The 25664-nt window shown below is 33.9% G+C and overlaps 1 protein-coding gene across 1 annotated transcript in view; it reads left to right on the forward strand.

The window, feature by feature from the left end:
* Nucleotides 1-25664, forward strand: part of LOC143430877 (thiol S-methyltransferase TMT1B-like) — a 257467-nt gene that overhangs the window by 206389 nt on the left and 25414 nt on the right. The window lies entirely within an intron of this gene.

Genomic DNA, 25664 nt, shown 5'->3' on the forward strand with positions numbered 1-25664 from the left:
AAATGTTCTTCGCGAGTAAACGAACGAATAAAAACACGCTGGCTGATTCGATCTGTTTTTTACAGATCGACGTAAAAAGGAGGGTAATAAGAGAGATAGGTTAGGTACGCGAGACGTGACGGTTTAATTCCTGGATCGGTTGCGCAGTCATTTCGCTGCAATGATGACCAGATCGAAGTAAATGCAACACGTTCCAAGCTTTCATCTCGATACAGAATATCGAAGTACTCGTGTCGATTGAAGTGTATAATCAACGCTGCGAGTGCATATCGTCGATGAGTCCCTTGTGCGAGCAATTAATATGCATTTCGTAGCAAGTATTTTTCATTTACATAATAACAATACAACTGATTTAATTCGATTAAGACTACTGTTGTTATTATAGTGAGGTTAAGGAAGAATTGTGTTCATTTTTATTCGATACAATTAACACTTTGACACATTTTTTACTTTACGATTGCCTTCAGAAACACATTTTTTTTTCAATTGTTTATGACTGCCAGTTGAAATTGGATGTAAGTTGTATGTTTGGAAGTGAAATTGATCACATTTTGCCACAATTTTTCCCAAAAAAGAGAGAAATTAAACAATTGAAACAAAACCTAGAATACTGTTAACCTTTTCGATTCCAAGAGAAAGAGAGAGTGTAATAAATACAGAGAAGAATTTCGATTACGTAGCTAAGACTCTCATTTTCCTTAAACGATATCTACTTAAATTTCTAAATCAATCTATAGCTTCGATCAGCTATAAAAAAGAAAGAGATTAAACAATTGAAACAAAACCCAAAACACTGTTAACCTAATTTATTTTGTTTAGAAAATAGTGAAAGTGAAATAAAAATTAATTCAGGATACAAATTACATACATACAAGAAAGCATTATAAATGACAAGATTCGAACGTCTCTGCATTCTTAGTATTCTTTTATATTATACCATTATCTGTCAACTAATTTTACTTTTCTATTTATTCAAATTTGAAAAGATAATTGATCTGTATTTACTCAATTCATGAAAAAATACTTACAGAATAAATGGTTCGTTTTCACAGAATCATCTTTCGACTGCGTGAACTGAAATCGATTAAATTTTTGGTACGACTGTTATAGCCGTCATTTGTCTCTGAGATACTCAAATGTTCTGAAACTAAAAAAAAAACTAATATACTGACTGGCATGCTATCACTTTTTTTTCTAGATGTATTACTCAATAATTTAACAAGTGTATGTGTTAGTTCACTTCGTACTAACGCTGTTATTTTTTTATTAATTAAAATATTCACGACGGCTATAACTGTCATTTGCGTAAAATATCGCCAAGGATCTGACGGCTATAGACGTCATTTGCGACAAAGTGTTAAATATTCGATGCCTGCGTTACGATACTCGCGTCGATACTTCTTCTCGATAGAAATAACGAGCAAAGGTATCGATAACTTGATAGCATCGAAACATCCCTATAATCACGCTTGCGTTCGAGTTTGCACGTCACGGTAAATACATAAACCGCAGGTCTACAGAGAGTTATTATTTGTTAGCCAGCTATTATGAAAACAGCACAGATCTGCGTGGGAACCGTGGCCAAAAATCGATCGCCTAATTAGACTAATCTCGCTAACTCGTTCGATTCAGTTCTCTGAATTCTGATTGCCTCGCTATTGGAATTGAGCAGCGGATAATAGAATAGAACTGTGTTTTAATTTCTCAATTAATCGATCCTTTATTTTTCTAATTAACTGTTCTAAGCAAATTTCTTTATTATACGAGTTGCACTCTTAGAATGTGACTCGAAAATTAGGTTAAAAAGAGTATTCTAAACAGAGTGAACCCTTTCCCTTCTCAGAATCACAAGCTCTGTTTTTTTTTTGTCCACATAGTAATTCATTTTTCTTAAAATTAAAGGATGCATTGAAACAATTGCTAATATCCAATAAAATGTGATAAAGAGAGATAACAGTACTTTAGAAAACGATTTTCAAGTTAGTTTTTGGAAACAGAAACATGTACGATAATATTTATAAGTTTGAAAAATACATTTTGGAAATTAGGTTGTCATAGCTTCTTTTTTAAGAGAAAATAGACAGGGTGACGAAAATGCATAGTGAAACTAAAAAGGTAGCTATTCTGTACGTAAAAAACTGAGTAGAAAGTGGAGAATAAAGTGTTCTTTCTTTGGCTTTGTTTTCGATAAAATCTAGTTTGGAGATTCGTCGAGTACGTGTGCATTTGGCTGGCCAAGCAGCTTGGCGAGCTTACCGAAGTAGCCTAAGTATAATAGCTTCGTACTCGACCCTCTCGAAACCTCGAGACCTCAAACTAACATATTTTGCTCTCCATTTTCTGCTTATCCTCGTGCATAGGACTCGTATTCAATCGCGAGTTGGTGTACCCGAGAAGCCTTCTTCAGATTCGACTTCTCGGACGGAAAGCGTAAACGAACGGATCTCGTTCGCCATTTTCGGCTCACCTTTGTATAAATATGGAACAAGCGTTCGTTTTATTGCACCATTTCAATTTTCTCGCTGAAAATATCGATTTCATACTTTTAATAGAAATTTTTTTAATCAATTTTCTTCGTTCTACGCTTGTGCAGCGTTACAAAAATTTTATGAAATTGAGATAGATACTCTTTAGTTTCTAATTAATTTTTATCAATCAAGCTGCGTTTATGAATTTATGAATTTATGAATTATTTATAATTTACACGCAAGTTCAAAGCAGAATATTAGGAGAAAAGTGTAACTAAGAATTATCAGTTTCATAGAGAACATTGAATTTGTGTTTGATTAAAATTTAAGGTACAGTAGAGAAAATGTATGTAAAACACTACCTTAGATTAATTTTTTATACGTTAACGCAGTTCTGCAATTTTATTTGTGAATTAAAAAATTGAATTTGTACCTTCAAAAATTCAGTCAGTTACTTCCTATTAAAGTGATTAGAAATGGTGACACCAATCTATGAAAAAAAGTAGTAGCAATATTTGTACAGAGTAAATTCCTTTAAAAATCGTGAAAATAAAATGTTAGCAATTTTGTGACGCCTGTTTATAATAGCACGTTGAACGATTAGTAGACAGACACAATTATTTCTTAATTCAAGCAGAAGCTAAGCAAAAAGCAATACCTTAGACTGATGTTTTATACATTAACGCAGTTCTGCAATTTTATTTGTGAATTAAAAAATGGAATTTGTACCTCCAAAAATTCAGTCAGCTACATCCTATTAAAATAATTAGAAATGGAGACACCAATCTGAAAAAAAAGTAGTAGTAATATTTGTACAGAGTAAATACCTTTAAAAATCGTAAAAATAAAATGTTAGCAATTTTGTGACGTCTGTTTACGATAGTAAGTTGAATGATTAATAGACAGACACTTGCAATTATTTCCTAATTCAAACAGAAGCTAAGCAAAAAGCAAAATCGTGAAAATAAAGTGTTAGCAATTCTGTGACGCCTGTTCACAATAGTCGTTGAACGATTACTAGACAGACACTTGCAATTATTTCCTAATTCAAACAGAAACCAAGCAAAAAGCAAAATAAAACAGAGGATGCAATTGAATGTAGCTCATTGTATACGTATATATATGTAAAACATTTACGCGGCACTCGTTCATTCATCAAAGAGACTCTTCAGCTTTCGTGTTACCACTACACCGCCCTAAGATTGTATAGAAGACTAATTGACCCTACAAAAACTGAATACCCCGTCGTCACGTACCGTCACGGCCAGCTTTCGCAAATAAAAACGTTGGAACGTTTCAAAAGTTCCTCGAATCGCTAAATCTTTTATCATCGCGTACAATTTCGAGGGGAGGAAAAAGCTTTGCGCGACTGTACACGTTGCAACGTCGAGAGAAAATTGTGCCAGAATCAAACTGCGCGAAGTAATCTCGAATATTAGTCAAACGTTTACTGCACGGAACCGCCTGTGCATAAGTGTTTTTGCTTGCAGCGCTCGCTCTGACGCGTAGTTCCGTTTCTCTTTGCGAGATGTCGTACGTGAGTTATGTATTTCGGTCCAGAGAGATGGAACACGGGAGAAAACAGCGGACAATCGGTGTACAGGTCGACGTTATTATTATGAGAGCCCACGAACGTGGTGTCGCGGTCGAATTGATATAAACGGAAGCCACGTACCAGATGGACAAAACGATATCGCTCTGATTAACAACGCGACACGTATTTTGTGCATTTCTCCGTAAAAATTGAGGTACCGTTGATGGATGGACAATCATTAACCGTTTCTAACGATCATCTCTATAAAAGTACTGATTTTGAATGTTAAGAAGTCAAGAAAATTAATTTTCTATCATAAAATTATATTTCACAATAGGTTAACTGCTTTTGGCAACATTTGATTAACAACGCGACACGTATTTTGTGCATTTCTTCGTAAAAATTGAGGTACCGTTGATGGGTGGACAATCATTAACTATTTCTAACGATCATCTCTACAAAAGTACTGATTTTGAATGTTAAGAAGTCAAGAAAATTAATTTTCTATCATAAAATTATATTTCACAATAGGTTAACTATTTTTGGCAACATTTGATTAACAACGCGACACGTATTTTGTGTATTTCTCCGCAAAAATTGAGGTACCGTTGATGGATGGACAATCATTAACTATTTCTAAGGATTATCTCTACGAAGGTACTCATTTTGAACGTTAAAAGTACTGATTTTGGATGTTAAGAGGTCAAGAAAATTAATTTTCTATCGTAAAATTATATTTTACAATAAGGTAACTGCTTTTGGCAACATTTGTCGCGGTCGAATTGATATAAACGGAAGCCACATACCAGATGGACAAAACGATATCGCTCTGATTAACAACGCGACACGTATTTTGTGTATTTCTCCGCAAAAATTGAGGTACCGTTGATGGGTGGACAATCATTAACTATTTCTAACGATCATCTCTACGAAGGTACTGATTTTGAACGCTAAGAAGTTAAGAAAATTAAATTTTTATCGTAAAATTATATTTCACAATATGTTAACTACTTTTGGCAACATTTTGGTTGTCTTTATATTAGGTTTAAATTATATTTGTATATTCGGATTCGATAATGTAATGTGTCTGAAATATTGCTATTGAATTTCGTTAGAAATTTCTTCAGAAACGCTTGCATTTAATTGTTTTTTTTCTAATTGTTCTAGATGGGAAAAAATTACAATCTTTTGGAGAATTATTCACTGCAGAATCTTTGAACAATAAAATTAAAAAATTCGTTTTATAACAACACTGATGATACTCCATTCTACTTGCTAATCACTACTTTGTAAATATTCTAACATCGTTATTGATGTATCATTATTTCTTGCATTATTTGAAAAATATCTTTAATGTTTGATAAATAAGTGTGCAAAATATAATCACTTTAAAAGACTATATTAATTCATAAACTTAATTGTTAATATTGCTTCTTTCTAGAAGAAATTACAAGCGTCCACGTATATTCGGAGTACTCGTGAAACACGTTACAGTATCAAACGAATCAATTTCTCTGGCAAATAAAAATGTACACGTCCTTATCAATTGTTGAAAAGTTAATGGACAATGTCACGAGCAACACACACACACACACACGTGATATCGATCTGAGAACTTCCTGCCTGGGCGTGGCTCCAGGAATACTGAACAAAAGAACAATCTTCTCCACGTTCTGTCCTCGGAGGGTCACAGTTGTGGATTTGATTAACCCCATTCGAAATATGAATTAAACAAAATTGCATTCCGCCGCGCTATCATTTCGCCTGTGTAACATTTCATCCCGCTTGAACCTGGGTACTACGCAACCCTCTAAGGACTTAACTTCATTACTTCTCAGAGTGGCGTCACTTTTGTGTTTATTAAACCTGATGGCTTGTGTTTATTATATTTAAAAACTCCGTTTCAAGGTACACTTGATAAAGCAACGGTCGTGCAATTTGATATAAAAATTTGTGTTCCCTATATTTTCTCTTTTGGTCCAGGTACACAGGCACACGTGTAATTACAATTAAGCGTGTTCTTTTATCTAATCAAGGATGGTTTGAAATTTTTACTAATATTATTTTAGCGCTTATATTTGCCTTCGTATTTTTGACAGTATTCAGTTTTATTTATCTAATGAAAGCGTTATGAAATTTAGTTTAATATGACATTATACATGATAAAAGTGTCAGTATATTTAATTTAATTATTATAAAGTTATCAATAGACGACGTAAAAAATTTCTTATGCAAGTGATTGCAATATTTTATCTAAAAAGAAATGCATTAATATTGTATCAAAATTAATTGAATATAAATATATAAAATTTTTAATTTCAATTTTTAAATTTCCTTTTCATTAGGCAAAGAAAGTTATAATAGAAAATTAACATAAACAAGAACGAAGAGAGTCTACGAACTGCCTTAAAGGAAGAAGGGATATTAACGGATGAATCTCGACCAAAGTAAAACGAAACAATAATAATAAAATTACATTCACGGCTTTGTTCTCGAGAGAACCAGCTGAAAATCCTTTAAGTATACGTGCATTAATTGTAAGAACAAATTCATAATCTATTTTCCTTAAATACCGTCTGGAACTCAATTTCCTTATTCTTCATTTCTGTTTCTCATTCGTTCGAATGTTTTCTTAAGGGCAACGATCGAATACCTTGCGAGGTCGCGTACTTTGTAAGTACTTTGCAAAATCTATGCTGCACTCTCGAGCATAATCGACCAAGCAGGCGTTCGAACCATCTATGACCACTTTTAAGTAGATTTGTTTTATTTTCACAGCTTGTGTCCCAGCTGTGGTACTTCCCTGTTTATTGTATCGAACTTGGGCGAAATCGCAGTGCACACGTGTATATGTAATATCCAGGGTACGTTTCTACGTTCGACCATTGCTTTTACGAGATGCTGCTCTCCTGCAGACAAACATTTATAAGTATATTTTGACCATTTATGTATAAATACTTTTGAGCACTTGTTCTGAAAAATTTAATCAATTTGTAGAGCACGAATCTTCAAGATGTATAGCATAAAATCTTATAGACAAAATTCATAATTTCATTCGTCATCATTTTGATCATCTACGTATAAATACTTTTGAAAACTTACTCTGAAAAATACTCTAATCAATTCTTCAAGATGTATAGCATAGAATCCTACAGATAAACATTCATAACACATTTTGACCATTCACGTATAAATACTTTTGAACACTTACTCTGGAAAAATCGAATAAATTCGTAGAACACGGATTTTCAAGGCGTACAGCATAGAATCTTACAGACAAATATTTATAAGTATATTTTGACCATTTATGTATAAATACTTTTGCACACTTACTCTGAAAAATCGAATCAATTAAAACAATTTTCTTTTCAAATTTTATACACAACATAATTGATTTGAAATATTAAATATCATATGGATTCTGAAATATAATTTTTCTTTTTCTTTTTTATCATAGAAGCACTCCTTTTTAACATTCTTTAATTCCATTAACAAGTATATGTACGTTAATTTTAGTTATTTGGTTACTTATCATTTGAAATGATAAATAAATCTTCTTGCAGAAAATGGACGTTGCCATACATTGATTTAGAATTCTTAACATTCTCCAAATAGAACAGTTAACGTTAATACTTTTAAATTGCATATATTATGCATCAAATGAGAAACGATTAGTCTTTAACATATCACAATATAATAAATTCATAAAACACTAATCTTCAAGATGCATATCACAAAATCCCATTTTCTACAAGAGTAGTATTCAAATCTTACAAAATAAATTTTTATAATTAATAGTAATTAATGTAGATTCTACAGGGGTGTCTAAAACATTTCATGACATCAGTTGTACGCATTAAAAGAAACTCAGAACGTCAATAACCGAGCACTACGTACGTTTCGTGTCGTAGTTACTTCGATCTGTCTTAAATAGTCTGCATCGAAATTAGGTTTCGTGTCAGACTCGTGGCGAAGCTAACGACACCTGTGAATACTGTTGCACAGAGCAGGTAGCAGGTGAACGGATGAGTTAATGGAGTTTGATAGTTGATAGAATTGATCGTGGAACCTTCGCGATGGTAACGTGTCCATCGTTGGAGAGCTGTAACACGTTACGTACACACGTGCCAGCTTGTATCACGGACGTGTGCATGTTGGAGGTACACCTGAGCACGCGTGTACCAATTTATTGTACACGTGCAGCTGCGACTAAGGCTCGTGAAATCGTGCAGATAATTTGTAGTTTCGTTTTAGGTACGTCTGTGAGTCGTCTTGATGTTTGCTAGAGTTCTTGCTAGCTAACTTGTTAATTCTTGTTAGCTGTTGTTAATTTCCTTTGACGTCAAAATGCAACCATATTCGAACCTTCGAGAGAATCTCCCTTATTGCATCGACGCTAGAAACACAGTGGCAAACCCGTGTCAATCAAGTATAAGAGAATGCTTGTTCTCTGTGTTAGTGCGTTTGCTTCGATTTTACTGCGAATTAAAGAACAGGGAAGGAAAGAAAAGAGAGGGAAGAACGTTTTGTCCTGTTCTTTGCTGTTTGAATAAAATAATTCACGCTACACATTTCCTTTTCTTGAGGCTATATAAATTACAGTGTGATTGCTGTCGAATTTATTAGCAGAAAATATAGTACGTCCAATTTAATCGCACGCAGTTGTATAACTTGGTAAGAAGTAACCAAGAAAAGTCATTAAAGGGCTGGAATGAAAGAGCAGAGGAGAAAGTTTCGTCCTGGGCCTGCTGGTGGACACATCAGTAACGCTACCTAGCAAATCCTGCCTTAGAAGTGTGGATATTAAGGATAGGTCGAGAAGTGGTATATATTGAATTTATTGTTAATCATTAGTGGTATATATTGAAACAGGGAAGGAAATTTCCACTTTTAGGAAACTGTAAGTGTCGATGTTCTTCTAATGGCGAGTGTCAGAGGACCACCACACCTCCTACAACAAGTACTATATTTCAAATGGGTACATTTCATATGGGTTAATCATTTCAAATAAGTATATTTGCCATTTTCTATTCACATCAACTAACCTACCATTTCACAGTGAAAATGTACCTAGATAATAGATTGACGACTGTGTTGCCTCCTATAACAAGTACCATATTTCAAATAGGAACATTTCATATGACTTAATCATTCCAAATAAGTACATTTGCCACAGTTCTGTTCATATTAACTAACCTACTATTTCACACTGAAAATATAGCTAAATAATCCATTCACTACTAAACTCTACTGTCTCTCGTATTTCATTTTTGCTCCATCGAACAGAATCGAAGCAAGTCGCTCGCCAATCAGACTCGAATACAACCCAATATGCATAGATTAAGAAGAAAGCAGTGAAGTAAACAGTCGTGGATCCGAATCGTTGAACTTGAAATCAACAAACGAAACGTATGTAGGCCCCTGTCCCCCATACAGAGTTCCACTAGTGGCATCTGTTAACTCGCGTCGAGTGGCAACGCACGCAGACACAGGCGAGCGCGAAAGCTGAAAGTGCACGCGATGGCTCGCCCGGACAGGTTACGCGGTATAGACAGTTCCATCGACCGCCCCACATATTACACGTCTTCTCCTCGTTTTCTCATACCCCATGTTTGAATTACGGTCAATTGGCTTCCGTCTATTCAGAGGTATGCAGGCGCACGCAGCGGTGGGATCCGACTTTGACGAATCGGCTGAAAGTGCCTCCCTCTCGTATCGAGACTGACAATTTTTTTACAGAATCGCGTCCCACCCGAAATCTCTGGAGAGAGAAACAGCGATAGAGAACAGCGGATAGCTTGAAACAATCAGCGCGATGGGAGACCAGTGAAAAAATAGAAAAAAATTGTAGAGAAAAGCGTGTAACGAAAATTTCAAACGTTTTACTAGCCGAATTGAAATGCTTCAATCGGATAGCGAGGTATAAATTTCACTTTAAGCCCCGTTTCGCATCAATAAACCCAATTTTCATGCATAACCGTTTACGGCTCGAGATTACTAGTTGACCCAGTTCGCCTCTAGTTCAGTTGTAATTTTAAATTAGACTGAGCAGAGGATTTTCGATTACGAATTCCTGACCCTTTATAAATTCACCAGGTGAACTTGCAGCGTGGACGAGGAGGGGTCGAACTATGGATGGTTAAACTGGAGGAATGGTATTTGTTGCGTTGTTAATTTCTCCTCGTTTGACTGCGAGGGTGGAATATCTTGGACGACTTTTTGCTGGTAGATTTTTGACTACTACTGCTGAGTTTGTTGATGAGTGCCAAGAAAAGGAAGATTTTTTACTATTATTGCTGGTTGATGAGTGCCAAGAAAAGGAAGATTTTTGACTGCTACTGCTGGTTGATGAGTGCCAAGAAAAGGAAGATTTTTGACTACTACTGCTGATTGATGTGTGCCAAGAAAAGGAAGAGTTTTCAATAAATTCAACTCGATATGTTTAGCTGCCTGAGTTGGCCTTGGTATAATTTGACACTGCTTTAATTTACAAAATGTATACTTATATACAGTGTTGGAGTTCAGCAGTGAGCCAATTTGCGAGCTGCTTTGATTTCGAGATGGTGGTGGTTGCTACCTTTTGATTGAGTATTTTTTGGGTTTATGATACGTGCATAGCTATTAAAGTAAACCATTAAGAGGTAGACTAAGTTTTCTAGCAGCCTTTTAATGCCTTAATCCCTTCTAGTTAAGAAGTTAAACAGAAAAAGTAATAAAAATTGGGACTCTTCAAAAGTTCAACAGTGAGCCAATCCACGAGCTGCTTTGATTTCGAGATAGTGGTGATTACTACCTTTTCTGTAGGGGTAGGAACCCTTGATTGGGTATTTTTTGGGTCTATGATACGTCAATAGCTATTGAAGTAAACCATTAAGAGGTGAACTAAGTTTTCTAACAGCCTTTTAATGCCTTAATCCCTTCTAGTTAAGAAGTTAATAAGAAAAAGTAATAGACAGAATTTGGGACTCTTCAAAAATAACTAATTATAAGCGACCATAGCATAAACTTGGTTCGAATACAGGTTTCGAGGACAGAACAGTATTAATATATTTCAGAGTTGCGCAGGTACGAACGGGGCAACATGATTTTTCTCTCAATATGCTACTCTCGACGTGTACCCACCGCTCTTGATGCCTCGTCGCGTTAATGCCGGAGGAACGTTGTTTCGCGAGAGAAAGAAAAAGCCACGGGTCGTGATGAGATTTGAGCCGCGATTTTATAAAAGCTTTCGTCGCGAGAGCAGCGCCGCCTCGCAGGGGCACGGGAGAAAAGGAAAGTTTAATGTAATACATTCAGCCCGTGATAAACTACGGAACGAGAAATAAATTTCTGATTGAAAGCGTACCAGCGAAGAAAATCGCGTCGTGGCCTCCATTTTTTCCCTTTCTCTCTCGCGACCCATACTGCTTTTTGTATAGCTTAATGAAATAAGTTTGAAAACCTTTCGTAACGGACGACGAAAACTTCTCGAGCTACTTTTAACCTGTGAAATAGAGGTTGGAATGAAAGATAGACTCTGGTCGATGGCGAGTAACAGTAAGGTTAAATTATATACCGATCTGGTTTCGTTGTTACTTAAATATAATTTGGTATCGATTACAACGTCGAGCGTTCGTTATTACTGAGGGAAAATGGGCTTTAATTGCCACCATTATTGCTTGAAAAACTCGCTGATATTATGCTTCAGGCGGAATCGACATTTTGAGAGCCACTCTTCGCGATCGACGATGAAGGAGCATTTGTGAACTTGTTTCTAAACATTCGCATAAGCGTTTTTTTACTGTTAGCGAATAACTACTTGTCCATGGATAGTATACAGTGCTGTAAGTAAAATATAAATACTGAAGATAATTAAAAACGAGAAAATATACTATTCTTAAGATAATTTTGCAATTACATTCTTGAATATATTGCAAATTTAACGATGGGTTGTTCAAATGGTTTATTATTATCTTTCAAACAGTAACAATAACTTATGGTCAGTGAATAATAGAAAAATAAGCGAATTAATTTGAAAAAAGGAATTTTTATAATGTTATTAAAAATTAATAAATATATACAGTAAAAATATTACTTGTATAACTAATATTAAGTATGACAGTGTCTTTTCACAATAGAATATCATGTTCGACAATAAAATTCATTTGGTTTGCAAACTTTATTATTTTCTGCGATTCTTATTTCCAAAGCTAAATGCTTATTTAGAATTAATAAATGGTCGTTCATAATTAGACGAGTTTTCAATCTCCAAAGATAGATTCTCTTCACATGAAATCTAAATATACATTATATTTTCCATAGGTTCGTATCTTCGACTGTAACCTCATTATTTTGTAACAAACTTTACTATTTTCTGCAATTTTTATTTCCAAAGCTAAATGCTTATTTAGAATTAATAAATGCTCGTTCACAATTAGACGAGTTTTCAATCTCCAAAGGTAGATTCTCTTCAGGTGAAATCTAAATATACATTATATTTTCCATAGGTTCGTATCTTCGACTGTAACCTCATATCGCTAATGGAATCGGTTAAACTGACGCTCGCGCATGAAGCACACGAACATTAGATATAATATCACTGTTAATGTCGCTCGATTCCGTCTTACAATAAATATTCATGCGTGTTACGAGCCACTGATCAATAATCAATGAGACTAATGACTCGTTAATGGAATTGAATTGAAATTAAAGGCATCGACTCGAACACGAGCGACGTTTGCTGTTATACGAACCAGCGAGCATCGAGTGGGAAATAATAAACGATCGATTATGCGCGGTTCAAGTACAGTAAACCTGTTTTTGCGCGTTTTTTTTTGTGCGATTTTACTTTTGTGCGACTTTTTTTCGTGCGATTTATTTTTTTTTTTCTTCTCTATCAATGTACAAATACATGCTGCGAACCAACTCTGATTACGTGGTTTTCTTGACGACGATATATTGCAATATTTATAAGAGATGGTATGATAATAATAAATTTATATTCATATCTTTTGTACTGTATTTTCTTTTTTATGCACTGTCGAAGATTAAAGTGTCATAAATATAGATTTAATTTGATTTGAAAATTGAAGAAGAGTTGTTCATTTGCAGGAAAAATGTTTGAATTAACATACTTGCGTACGTGATTGCATTTTTTTTTTTTTTTTTTAATAGAAATGAGAATTACTTTTGAAAGGTTTTCTTATTTTTTTAAAACAGAAATGAGAATTACTTTTGAAAGGACTGGACTGATTTGAAATCTGGACTTCGCGATGCTTTCTTCATTATGATACCATAAAACAAATCAATTGGAATCGTATCTTCAAGCGACGAAAGCGATTTTGGACCAATTCGTCAGAAGATGCGCGTTTTGGATTACGACGAGTAACAGTGAACTATTTAATGCAATTTGAAAACTTCTCCATGTATTTGTACAATGACGAATGAAATGTTTCTACAATTTTTCCAGGTATAATTTAATTATTTAATTTAATTGAATGCATTCTCTTATCTATTTCGTAAATAATTGATGTGTTTTCTAAGCGCGACTTTTTTTATGCGGTCCCTGTTTGCAGCATAAAAAAAATTTTAGATAGCATATCGTACAAAGTTGTTTATTATATGCAAGCATTAGTAAAATTTCCAAATATTTTTCTGTACGATTTCTTTTATGCGGTCCCATTCTGTATCATAAAAAAATTTTAGTTAGTATATCGTACAGAGTTGTTTATTATAGCAAGTATTAGTAAAATTTGCAAATATTTTTTGTATTAAATATTTCTTTTATGCGGTCCCTGTTTGCAGCAAAAAAGAAAAATTAGTTAGTATATCTACTAATACTTATATGCAAGTATTAGTAAAATTTGCAAATATTTTTTGTATTAAATATTTCTTTTATGCGGTCCCTGTTTGCAGCAAAAAAGAAAAATTAGTTAGTATATCTACTAATACTTATATGCAAGTATTAGTAAAATTTCCAAATATTTTTTTGTATTAAATATTTCTTTTATGCGGTCCCTATCCACCGCAAAAAAAATTTTAGTTAATATATCTTGCAAAGTTGTTTATTATATGCAAGTATTAGTAAAATTTCCAAATATTTTTTGTATTACATATTAATTTTGTATTAAATATTTCTTTTATGCGGTCCCTATACGCCGCAAAAAAAATTTTAGTTAGTATATCGTACAAAGTTGTTTATTAATGCAAGTATTAGTAAAATTTCCAACTATTTTTTGTACTAAATATTAATTTTGTATTAAATATTTCTTTTACGCGGTCCCCATCCACCGCACAGAAACAGGTTTCACTGCAAATGGGCTGGTTCGATTAGGTGATCGTTGAACGCGAAAGGGTTGAGCATTCACCGAGTTTTCTGGTCGGCTATGTCAGCTTTAAACGCGCTCGATATTGCACCATAATATCCGCAACGCAAAAACTAGGCTCTGTGCTCCATGAAAAAATAAAAATGTCCGAAGAGCCGAAAAAAGAGGGAACAAAACGAGCGGCAATGGAAGCCTGGCGGGACTTGCGGTTGTTGATAGAGCCGGCCCCGTCGATCTACCAATTTTCCAAAATACTTCTGCGCTCGGGTCACATATTCTTTTCACCGCCAGTTTCGTATACGTTCTGATCGATTGCTTGGGAATTCGTTGTCGAAATCATCCGTAATGGCTTTCAGAAATTTTCTCCTGCTATTACTTGCGGTTTGCAGTTTTAAATTGGGTCATTTGTTGTTTGAAGGCGACGAACTACGGGATTAGGTAATGTTTGTTTAGTTTTATAACTAAACAAGTAAATATATATTTATTTGGGTATAAAATAAATATATCCTGTTGAAGATTTAGGTGTTGTAAACATTGCTTTAATTTGATTTGAGAATTGAAGAAACTTTGGTCATTTTCAGTTTTAAATTGGGTTATTTGTTGTTTGAAGTCGATGAGCAAGGGGATTTGGTAATGTTTGTTTGGTTATAAAACTAAACAAGTAAATAAATATTTATTTGGGTATAAAATAAATATATACTGTTGAAGATTAAGGTGTTGTAAATATTGCTTTAATTTAATTTGACAATTGAAGAAAAGTTGCTTTATTTTCATGAAATATGTTAATTCAAATAGATTTTATGTTGTGTATGTAATTACTTTTTTTTTTTTAACAGAAATGAGAATTACTTTTGAAAGGTTTTTTTTTACTTTTAGTGAATAACGACTTGTCGATACAGTGCTTTAAGTAAAATATAAATACAATATAAAATACTAAAAAAAAATAAAAAAAGAGAAAGTATACTATTCTTAGGATAATTTTATAATTACATTCTGTAATGTACCACAAATTTAACAGTGGGGTGATCAAATGTTTTATTATTATCTTTCAAAGAAGAAAAAAGAAAAGCAAAAGAATTAATTTGAAAAAGGAATTTTTATAATGTTCATATCATCTATCCAAAAATTAATAAATATATATAGTAAAAATATTACTTATATAGCTAATATTAAGTATAACAGTGTCTTTTCACAATAGATTAGTTCACAATAGAAGTTTGACAAAAAGATTCATTTATTTTGCAATAAACTTTCTTTCATTGAATAATAACAAATTGAGAAATTTTCAGAGACAACGTACCCGCATGTTATCCACGATTTACAGTATGAAAATTGTCAGTACATCGACGAGGTTCGTGTAACAAGGTATTGGAGTTGGACGGAAACAATCGATGATGCCACACTTCATCGAGCAAGAACACAATAAGGCTGTAGTTAATTGACGCCTACAGTCGTCCATGTAAATGACATTTATTTAAATCGCATCGATTCCCGATCGTTTAGTTCGCGGACATGAAGATTGATTAGCAGAATTGACGTGTTTGTCCGGCAGACAAATACGGATTAATACGGTGCGTTATTTGCGAATGCTAATACAGCGATATAATGTATTCCGTTCGATTCTAAGCATAAACAGAGGTCAGCTGCGAATGAAAATAAATGGCTCTGCCTGGAACAAGCTTACTTCGAGTCGTTCAGAGCACTGAGTATTCAAGGCTACCGTTGACAAGTCGTTATTCGTTAACAGTAACAAAAAATAAAGAAACCTTGCAAAAGCAATTCTCATTTCTGTTTTAAAAAAATAAAAAATCCTTCAAAAGTAATTCTCAGTTCTGTTTGAAAAAAATAGAAAAACCCTTCAAAACTAATTCTCGGTTCTGTTTAAAAAAAAATAAAAAAATCCTTCAAAAGTAATTTTCAGTCCTGTTTTAAAAAAATAAAAATATTTTTCAAAACTAAGTCTCAGTTCTGTTTAAAGAAAATAAAAAAACCTTCCAAAAGTAATTCTCAGTTCTGTTTTAAAGAAATATAAAAACCGTCCAAAAGTAATTCTCAGTCCTCTCTAAAAAAAATATAAAAACTTTCAAAAGTAATCCTCAGTTCTGTTTAGAAAAAATATAAAAACCTTTCAAAAGTAACTCTCAGTTCTGTCTAAAAAAAAATATAAAAATCTTTCAAAAGTAATTCTCAGTTCTGTTTAAAATAAAAAAAAAACCTTTCATAAGTAATTCTCAGTTTTGTTTAAAAAAAATAAAGAACCTTTCAAAAGTAATTCTCATTTTTATTAAAAAAAAAAAGCAATCACGTACGCAAATATATAAATTCTCACATTTTTCCTGAAAACGAACAACTTTTCTTCAATTTTCAAATCAAATTAAATCTACATTTATCAAACTTCAATCTCTGACAGTACATAAAAATGAAAATACAGTGCAAAAGATATTAATATAAATTTATTATTATCATATACAATCTCTTACAAATATTGCAATTTTAAATTGCAGCTTCACTTTTACGTAAGCATTCGATTCATGACCATCTGTTGCGTGAAAACGGATTCATGGAAGTGCATTTATACTCGCCCCAATCGAATCGATTGCAAAGTAGTTAAGCGTAAAAGTCGTAAGAATCGTAGCCATCGAGAAGGAAAGAAACGTATCCGCCAATTAGTCAGCTGGGCCAGAAGTTTGTTTCAATAAGAACACGAGCGCCACCCTCGAGACTAATAAACTTGAAAAGTTACTGAACATTCACCGATCCACCCCCCTGGAGGAGTTTTCCTGGGCAACCCTCGCAGCTTTCATAAAATCTGTAGCGGGTAAACAGGACAGCGCTACAATATCGTACAGCATGCGAAGTGCAAACGAGAGAAATTTTGTTAGCGGCTCGAAATCAGCAAGAATGTAATGTTACGGAATTTCATGGAATTTCTCTTCGTTTTCACTGTTTTTCTACATGGAAATTCGCGTTTGTGTCTTATTTTGGGATTACAAGGGTGAATTTTTTAACGAGGTAATAGAATTCGAAAATGATAACGATTTTTTTTATCTGTACGATGAACGTCAGCTTTCATTCTATTGGTTTTTATCTTAGCTAGAGAACGATGTTTTAATTAGATTTTTTTGCGAACTTTTAGACTTTCTTGGGAGAATTTGGTAAATATTAACATTTGGCAAATCGCTGTGGAAAGAACGGATGATCTGGAGTTATAATAGTATTCTAATTAGAGTTAGAAATTATTTTAAAGTATTTAAGGTAATGCATTTCTTTACATTAAAGTGCGTTGCTTCGATTTTGCTGCGAATTAAAGAGGAGAGAAGGAAGAAAAAGAGAGGAAAGAACGTTTCGTCTTGGGCTTGCTAATGGACTCATCAGTGCTGCTACCTATATATTGAAACAGAAAAGGAAATGTGCACATTCGAGAAATTGTGAGTGTCGATGTCCATCTGGTGACGAATCTCAGAGGATCACCACAAACGTTAACGTTTTGGACACTTCCGTCCTATCGGTTTTCACCTTAGTTGGAGAACAATGTTTTAATTAGATTGCGAAGTTTTAGACTTTCTTGGGAGAATTTGGTAAATGTGATTATAATAATGTTTGACAAATCGCTGTGGAAGGAACAGGTAATCTAGAATTATAATAGAATTCTAATTAGAACTAGAAATTATTTGAAAGTATTTAACAAATGAATTTCTTTCAAATAACATAGGGAATAGCGAAAAACACTAATATTAGATTAAAAGAGGGCTTTTATGATGATGCAGGAATTCTGATAGATTTAAAAACTTTATTGTAAGAACAAAACCTAATACGATGTGTGTTATAAATAAGTATCCGCGATATTATTAAAACGAACTGATCAGTTATATTTAATTATATTATTTAATTTATTTATTTAAGACGAACTGACATGACTTCCTCCAGCGATTTCTCATTTATGATTCTTCCCAGTAAACGAAGACATTTAACAGCCGTCAGAGAAGCACTTCAGGAAGGAAAATTCTCCGTGCATGCTGTGAGATTCCATCAGGAACGAATGGAGAACAGTGGCATCGGTTCTACGCAATAATATGAACTGCTCGCTCGGAAACAATAGTCTGGTCTTGTGTAATCCGCGGTATCTTGAATAGATAATTTGGAGGCAGCCTCGTAAGCTATGCCAATAAATGCAGTACTCGTGAGAATACGATATGGATATACGCGTGCGCATCGCTGTTCAATATTTCAAGTAAATATCTCGACGGTACCCAGCGTTAATAAACAGCGTACCACCGCGTAATAATGCATGCGGATAGATAATTAATTACCGCGTTAACTAGACGTAATACATGTCTTGCGCTGGATTACCTCGTAACAAGGAATCCTCAAGTACCAAGCTATGATCTTAAACGGATTTCTGAAATTGTTGAATGGCACTCGACATGTTTCGTTTTGATCTACCTTGATTTCTGCAACAGTATTAGTAAGTTAAGTTAGTAAATTAAGTTTCGAGAAAAAGTTGAGTATTGATATGCATAGAATAGTAATACAATGCTTGCAAAGATCCATTCCCAACCTCGCGCAACCCTTAAAATAAAAAAGCTTTCAGTTATGTCTCAAAGAAGTATCCGTTTAAAAATTATTTAACAGATTATGCAACGAACTTCTCTCGAAATACTCTTAAAAAAATAAACTTCTTCCACTTATTTCTACTCAGAAACAATTATAATTAGAAGCAGTCGAAATAAAAATCGCAAGGATAAGAGTGATACGTTTTGCGATACCAGGGATAAACATGATCCACGTAATGGGAATTTCTTTGCGTTGACCAATTCAAACAATTCTTTAAAAATTAAACTTCTACTTAGAAACTCATTTCTAGCTAGAAACAGTCGAAATATCGCAAGAATAAGAATGATACGTTCAGCAATCGAACTCCATAAAGGATGCTAGGAATAAACGTGAACCATGTAATTGAAATTTCTTTGCGTCGACCAATTCAAAAAATTCTTCAAAAAATAAACTTCTTCTACTTAGAAGCTCATTTCTAGTTAAAAATAGTCGAAGTATCGCAAGAATAAGACTGATACGTTCAGCGATCGAACTTCGCGAGGGATCGAATTTCTTTGCGCTGATCAATTCAAAAAACTTTTGAAAAACCAAACTTCTACTTAGAACCAGTCGAAATTTCGCAAGAATAAGAATGGATCGAAGTTCGCAAAGGATAGCAGGGATAACCGTGAACCACGTAACAAGAATTTCTTTGCATTGACCAATCCAAAAGACTCTTCAAAAACCAAACTTCTCCTTAGAAACTCATTTCTACTTAAAAAGCAGTCGAAGTACCGCAAGAATAAGACTGATACGTTCAGCGATCGAACTTCGCGAGGGATCGAATTTCTTTGCGCTGATCAATTCAAAAAACTTTTGAAAAACCAAACTTTTACTTAGAACCAGACGAAATTTCGCAAGAATAAGAATGGATCGAAGTTCGCAAAGGATAGCAGGGATAACCGTGAACCACGTAACAAGAATTTCTTTGCATTGACCAATCCAAAAGACTCTTCAAAAACCAAAGTTCTCCTTAGAAACTCATTTCTACTTAGAACCAGTCGAAATTTCGCAAGAATAAGAATGGATCGTAGTTCGCAAAGGATAGCAGGGATAACCGTGAACCACGTAACAAGAATTTCTTTGCATTGACCAATCCAAAAGACTCTTCAAAAACCAAAGTTCTCCTTAGAAACTCATTTCTACTTAGAACCAGTCGAAATTTCGCAAGAATAAGAATGGATCGAAGTTCGCAAAGGATAGCAGGGATAACCGTGAACCACGTAACAAGAATTTCTTTGCATTGACCAATCCAAAAGACTCTTCAAAAACCAAACTTCTCCTTAGAAACTCATTTCTACTTAGAACCAGTCGAAATTTCGCAAGAATAAGAATGGATCGAAGTTCGCAAAGGATAGCAGGGATAACCGTGAACCACGTAACAAGAATTTCTTTGCATTGACCAATCCAAAAGACACTTCAAAAACCAAACTTCTCCTTAGAAACTCATTTCTACTTAGAACCAGTCGAAATTTCGCAAGAATAAGAATGGATCGAAGTTCGCAAAGGATAGCAGGGTTAACCGTGGACCACGTAACAGGAATTTCTTCGCTGCTGAAAGGATAGCAAACAAAGAAGGCGAGAACGCGTAGAGCTCGAGCGAAGTGAACGAGGTGCTGGGGGATGAAACGGGGTACTCGCGTGAAAACCGTACTCGGGAAATCGCCTCTCGAATCGTTTCGCACCCTGTTTCCGTTCAGCTAAGTACCACCCGTTGCGTTCGCAGTACGTAATCAAAACTGCCACGCGATACACGCAAATTCTTATTTAGTGTGTCATAGCGTATCGTAACGTGTATGAATGTTTATTGCGTACACGCGAGAATGTCTGAAGAAAAGAATAAAATTTGTATGTAGGTGAATTTCGTTGAGAAAATTCGTTCTAATTTTTGTACGTATTTTTTTATACGTATTACGTATTTTATTAAATTTTTATTGAGTACTTTTATACATGGTTACTCATTGTTATGTTCATCATATATGAAAAGTTTTCTAATTTTTAAATTACATTAAATGACACAATCGTGTACTCAGTTATATTCATCACTTACGAATAGTTTTCTATGCAAATTCTTATCTAGTGTGTCATAGCGTATCATAACGTGTATGAATGTTTATTGCGTACACGCGAGAATGTCTGAAGAAAAGAATAAAATTTGTATGTAGGTGAATTTCGTTGAGAAAATTCGTTCTGATTTTTCTTTACGTTTTATTTTACGTATTGCGTATTTTATTAAATTTTTATTAAGTACTTTTATATATGGTTACTCATTGCTATGTTCGTTATATATATGTACTTATGGTTATATTCATCATCTACAAAAAGTTTTCTAATTTTTAAATTACATCATAATAGCATTGATTATTGTTAATAGAAAATTTCGTTTCATTTCAATTATGTTTGCTATTATATTTTCTTCTTTAAAGACCTGTGATTGGGCATTCTAAAAGTGATCCATGGTATTTGTTTGTTAAACCATTAATTTGATTAACTAAAATTTCAGTAGAGAGAACTGAGTTCAAAATAGTCAAATCTGTTAAGTAAATTTCTAATTTTATTATAACGTTTATTTATTATACAAATTTCATTTGATAATTGTAATAATAATATTAATATTAACGCATCTCTTTTTAATATTCAGTAAGAATAATTTATCAAATATCAAAACATTTCAATAAACATTACTAACATCAATAAATCACATATTTATCCAATTGTAGAACCATGTAGGCAAAACTAATAAAAAAATGATAATTTAAACATCGCACGCGCACGTACAACTACAATAAAAACTTGAAACGTTCGAGTTTAATAAAAAGAATAGTAGTTTTGTTTTAACCTCGAGATGATCGAAAGTTTGAACGCAATCTTTTCGAAAGTGCTCGTTGGCGATATTTCAGGGTTTTCCACGAGGATGAAATTGATTCTCCTTTGAGCGTGTGTGGGTGTTTGATCGCGGTAAAACTGAAAAGGTGGTCAAAGAAACCGCGCGAAGGCATTTCCATCGAATTTCTCGTTGTTTGCTCACACTTCGGCAAGCGGTCGGCCGGAAACGGTGAAGGCGGCCTTGATTGCCATCTAACGACCCTCCTTTATTTTAACGCGACTTCTCTGCTGCCTCCAGAACAAATGAAACGAAAGAGGAGCCAGAGGAGCAGCCTGAGAATACAATTTCGCGTCCGTCTGAGCGATTCTGTCGTTTCGTGTAATTTCAAAATTAGAAAACTTTTCGGTTAACTATTTTGGAATTGGTTCTCTTTACTTAAATTTTAGTTAATCGTATTAATCATTTAAGAAACGAATACCATGGATCACTTTTGAAATATAATAGCAAACTGATTGCTCCCGTTATTGTTATAAGCGAAATTAAATTTCTTGTTAACAATAATGAGTGTTGAAAATCGAAATTAAAAATGTTATCTAGCCCAGCAGTTAAACTTAAACGCAGAAATTTAACATTGCCAGAAACTCACTTACTAGTTTGAACTCAGTTCTCTCTACTCAAATTAATGATTTAATGAACAAACACCGTAGAATACTTTTAAAATATAATAACAAACAGTTCACTCACTTTATCATCGCAATGAAACCAAATTTCTTAGTAACAATAATAAGCTCTAAAAATGGAAATAAAAAATGTTAGAGTCGGAACAGCAGTTGAACTAGCACGCAAAAAGACCGCTAAAACGGAGAAATTGAACATTGCTCCACGGAGGGTCGTTTAAAAGAGCTCTGCGTCCGTGGACGATAGTTCGCAGCTAGCACTGCTAAGGCCCCCGCCGCTTTAAGGATTAACGAGTGGCTGCGCTCGCCGAAACTTCCTCCTGGCGATGCCCGAATCCTCCGCACGACAAACACAGGAACGGTTCCCTTCAGAAACGAATCTCTCTGAAGAGAGAGAGAAACGGACTCGAGAACGAGCGAAAGTCACTCGAATAACCAGCGAATCCTCGTAAACGATCGTGTCGCGAACAGCACTCGATCCTGCTCTACGTTCCAGTTTTGAGATCGCACGTGGGCGAGGCTGAGGAATGAATGATCGCTTTGTGTTACAAAAGAAATCATTCATTTGAAGAAATAAGGAATGTATGATCGTTTTATGCCCGCTGAACTGGTCGAAATTTTGTGAAATTTTATTCAAGTTTGTATTGTAACTACACGTGCGATGTTCAAATTATAAGTTTTTGATTAATTTTGTCTACACGGTTGTACGATAAATGTGTGATCTATTGACGTTAATAATATTTACTGAAAATTAAAAAGTTATGCGTTAATATTACTATTATTATTACCAAATTAGAAGGAAATAATGTTACTATTACTATTACCAAATTAAAATGCATTAATGTTACTATTACTATTACCACATTAAAACGCGTTAATGTTACTATTACTATTACCAAATTAAAACGCATAAATATTAATATCACAATAACTGTTACCAAAATTTAATTGAACTCGCTGAAGGCTCTTTTCCCTCGCATCGCGTTCATCTTCAGCCCCTAATTTCAACGTCGAAAAGCAGTGGTCACTTTCGCCAAAAACCTCCTTCTTAACCCTCGAACACGAAGAACTGCAAGAAAATTGAAGAAAGAAGAGAAACTTAGCAGTCAAACATAATATGAACTTAATTTATTCATTAATTATGTACTGTAATTATTAATATTTATAAATTCATTCGGTGCCAGGTGAAACTAGTGCACGCGTGCAGTTGCACGCGGTAACAAGGTAGCAAACACGAGAGGCACTAACGGAAGCAGCAGCACGCAGTAGTGTACCGTCGTCTGCTAAACTAATTCCTGGTTGCCGTTCTGCAGGCGCAGCGACTCCGCGCCGACAAAATGGCCGCTAGAAATAACCACGTCGAAGATCAGTTATCGCTATACTCTTTCAATATACAAATGAAACTAGCTCAGTTATTTTTTTCTTATCCATATCTCGAGCAATATTATATAACTGATTGGATAAAAACTGAAAAATGTAATTAGTTAATAATTAAGTAATAACGTGTGATCAAGTAATTATTAACTAATAATTATCTAATAACACGTGATTAACTAATAATTAACTAATAACACACAATTAACTAAATAAAAAGCTGAAAATTAATCAAGATTATTGCATATCACATAGTTAACCCATTTCATTTATCCCTCTTAAATTTATTAGAAACCCTTTTGACCAATCCAATGGCTCTATCGATCTTCAAATATTTACCGTTATACTTTCCAGACACTTCAATTGGTTCTTTTTACTCAGCACTCAGATTTAACCATTTGCCACGATACATCGGAGTCATAATCGAAAGTTATTATCCCTTGAAAGTCGGCTCTAATCGCCACGAAGCTCGCACGCTCAAGTTAAACTCCGTTCGCCAAATCCACGTCGAAGGTTCGATTTAATTGTCCCATCGATCCGTCGACTCGATTCGGAAATAGTTTCACGGAAACACGCTGGTCCACATTTTCGCCTGATTTTTTCATGCGGAACAATCTATCGATTGCAGCCACACGTTCAGACGCTCGCTGTACGCTCGAACGCGCGTGTGCTTTTCAAATTTTCAAGCTAAATTTTACCAATAACGAGATCTTCAGCGACGATCAACTTCATTTTTACTGTATGCTACTCTTTTATTTATTTTCCCTCGGTGAAAGTTCGTATCTTTTCAGGTTTTCTCATTCGTACGCATGTGTGATGGATGTACGTGTACATTATAGTTTGTGGCGATTATCGTGGTCGTTTTGGATCCTATTGGTGCATGGTGGAAGAAAGTATCTTGACTTTCGAAGTGAAGAAAGATGGAGAGATGGAGACATTAAATATTGTAAATAGCTTGTTCCAATTGATATATTAGATTCTTATATTGGCCAATTTTTGAAAACACGTTAACACATTAGTAGCTTCACCTGACACCAAATGAATTTATAAATATTAATAATTACATAATTACATAATTAATGAATAGATTAAGTTCAAAGTTAACTAAGTGGCTCGTTTCAATTGATAGATAGATTTTTGGAAATACGTTAGAAAATATTAATCTGGAATTATTATTATTAATAGTGACATTTTTGTATATATTTTCTAATTTAAACTCGAGATATAACTACTTTTATCGTTTCAGATTCGCAAGAATAGTCAAACGAAATTAAAATTAATTATTTGATCAAGAGCATTAGCATAGTCTCTTATTAATACACTCCCGATCGATTTTATTATAATTACCTGGTATCTCTTTATAACTTTCATTCATTCGATATAATTAACGATCCTTATCCAATATTCAATTGGTCTTCTCTTTTATTGTTGGTATTTGAATAATTTTACTGTAATCGAGAATTACTTTCAGTCAACTGTTATCAAAATTCTTTATAAATTACAGAAACTAATTAAACATACCATAAGCTTGTAATATCTCGTATGTAACAAACGGAAGTAGAAAAAAATTGCTAGGAAAAATGTCCTTCTATATTTTCCTTTAATTTTTCTATACAGATTTGCATATCACTTCCTGTTTTGCGCCAGCGGTTCGCATACATCCTGCGTATCACAAAGACAATATTGTTTCATTTCATTGTACAGCACAGATTGTCAATTTAATAAATTAAAACCGTCAGATGTATCAATATTAATTAATTAATATCTAGAGTGATTCATTGAAGTGCGTATTACGTGATTCGTTTGTATTATATTCATTAAAATTATCTTGTGCTATCTATTTTTTTCAACATTTACAAGTCTAAAAATTAAATAGAAAGTTAAATA

The sequence above is a fragment of the Xylocopa sonorina genome, chromosome 15 (assembly GCF_050948175.1).
Source record: "Xylocopa sonorina isolate GNS202 chromosome 15, iyXylSono1_principal, whole genome shotgun sequence".
In the NCBI taxonomy this organism is placed as follows: Eukaryota; Metazoa; Arthropoda; class Insecta; order Hymenoptera; family Apidae; genus Xylocopa; species Xylocopa sonorina.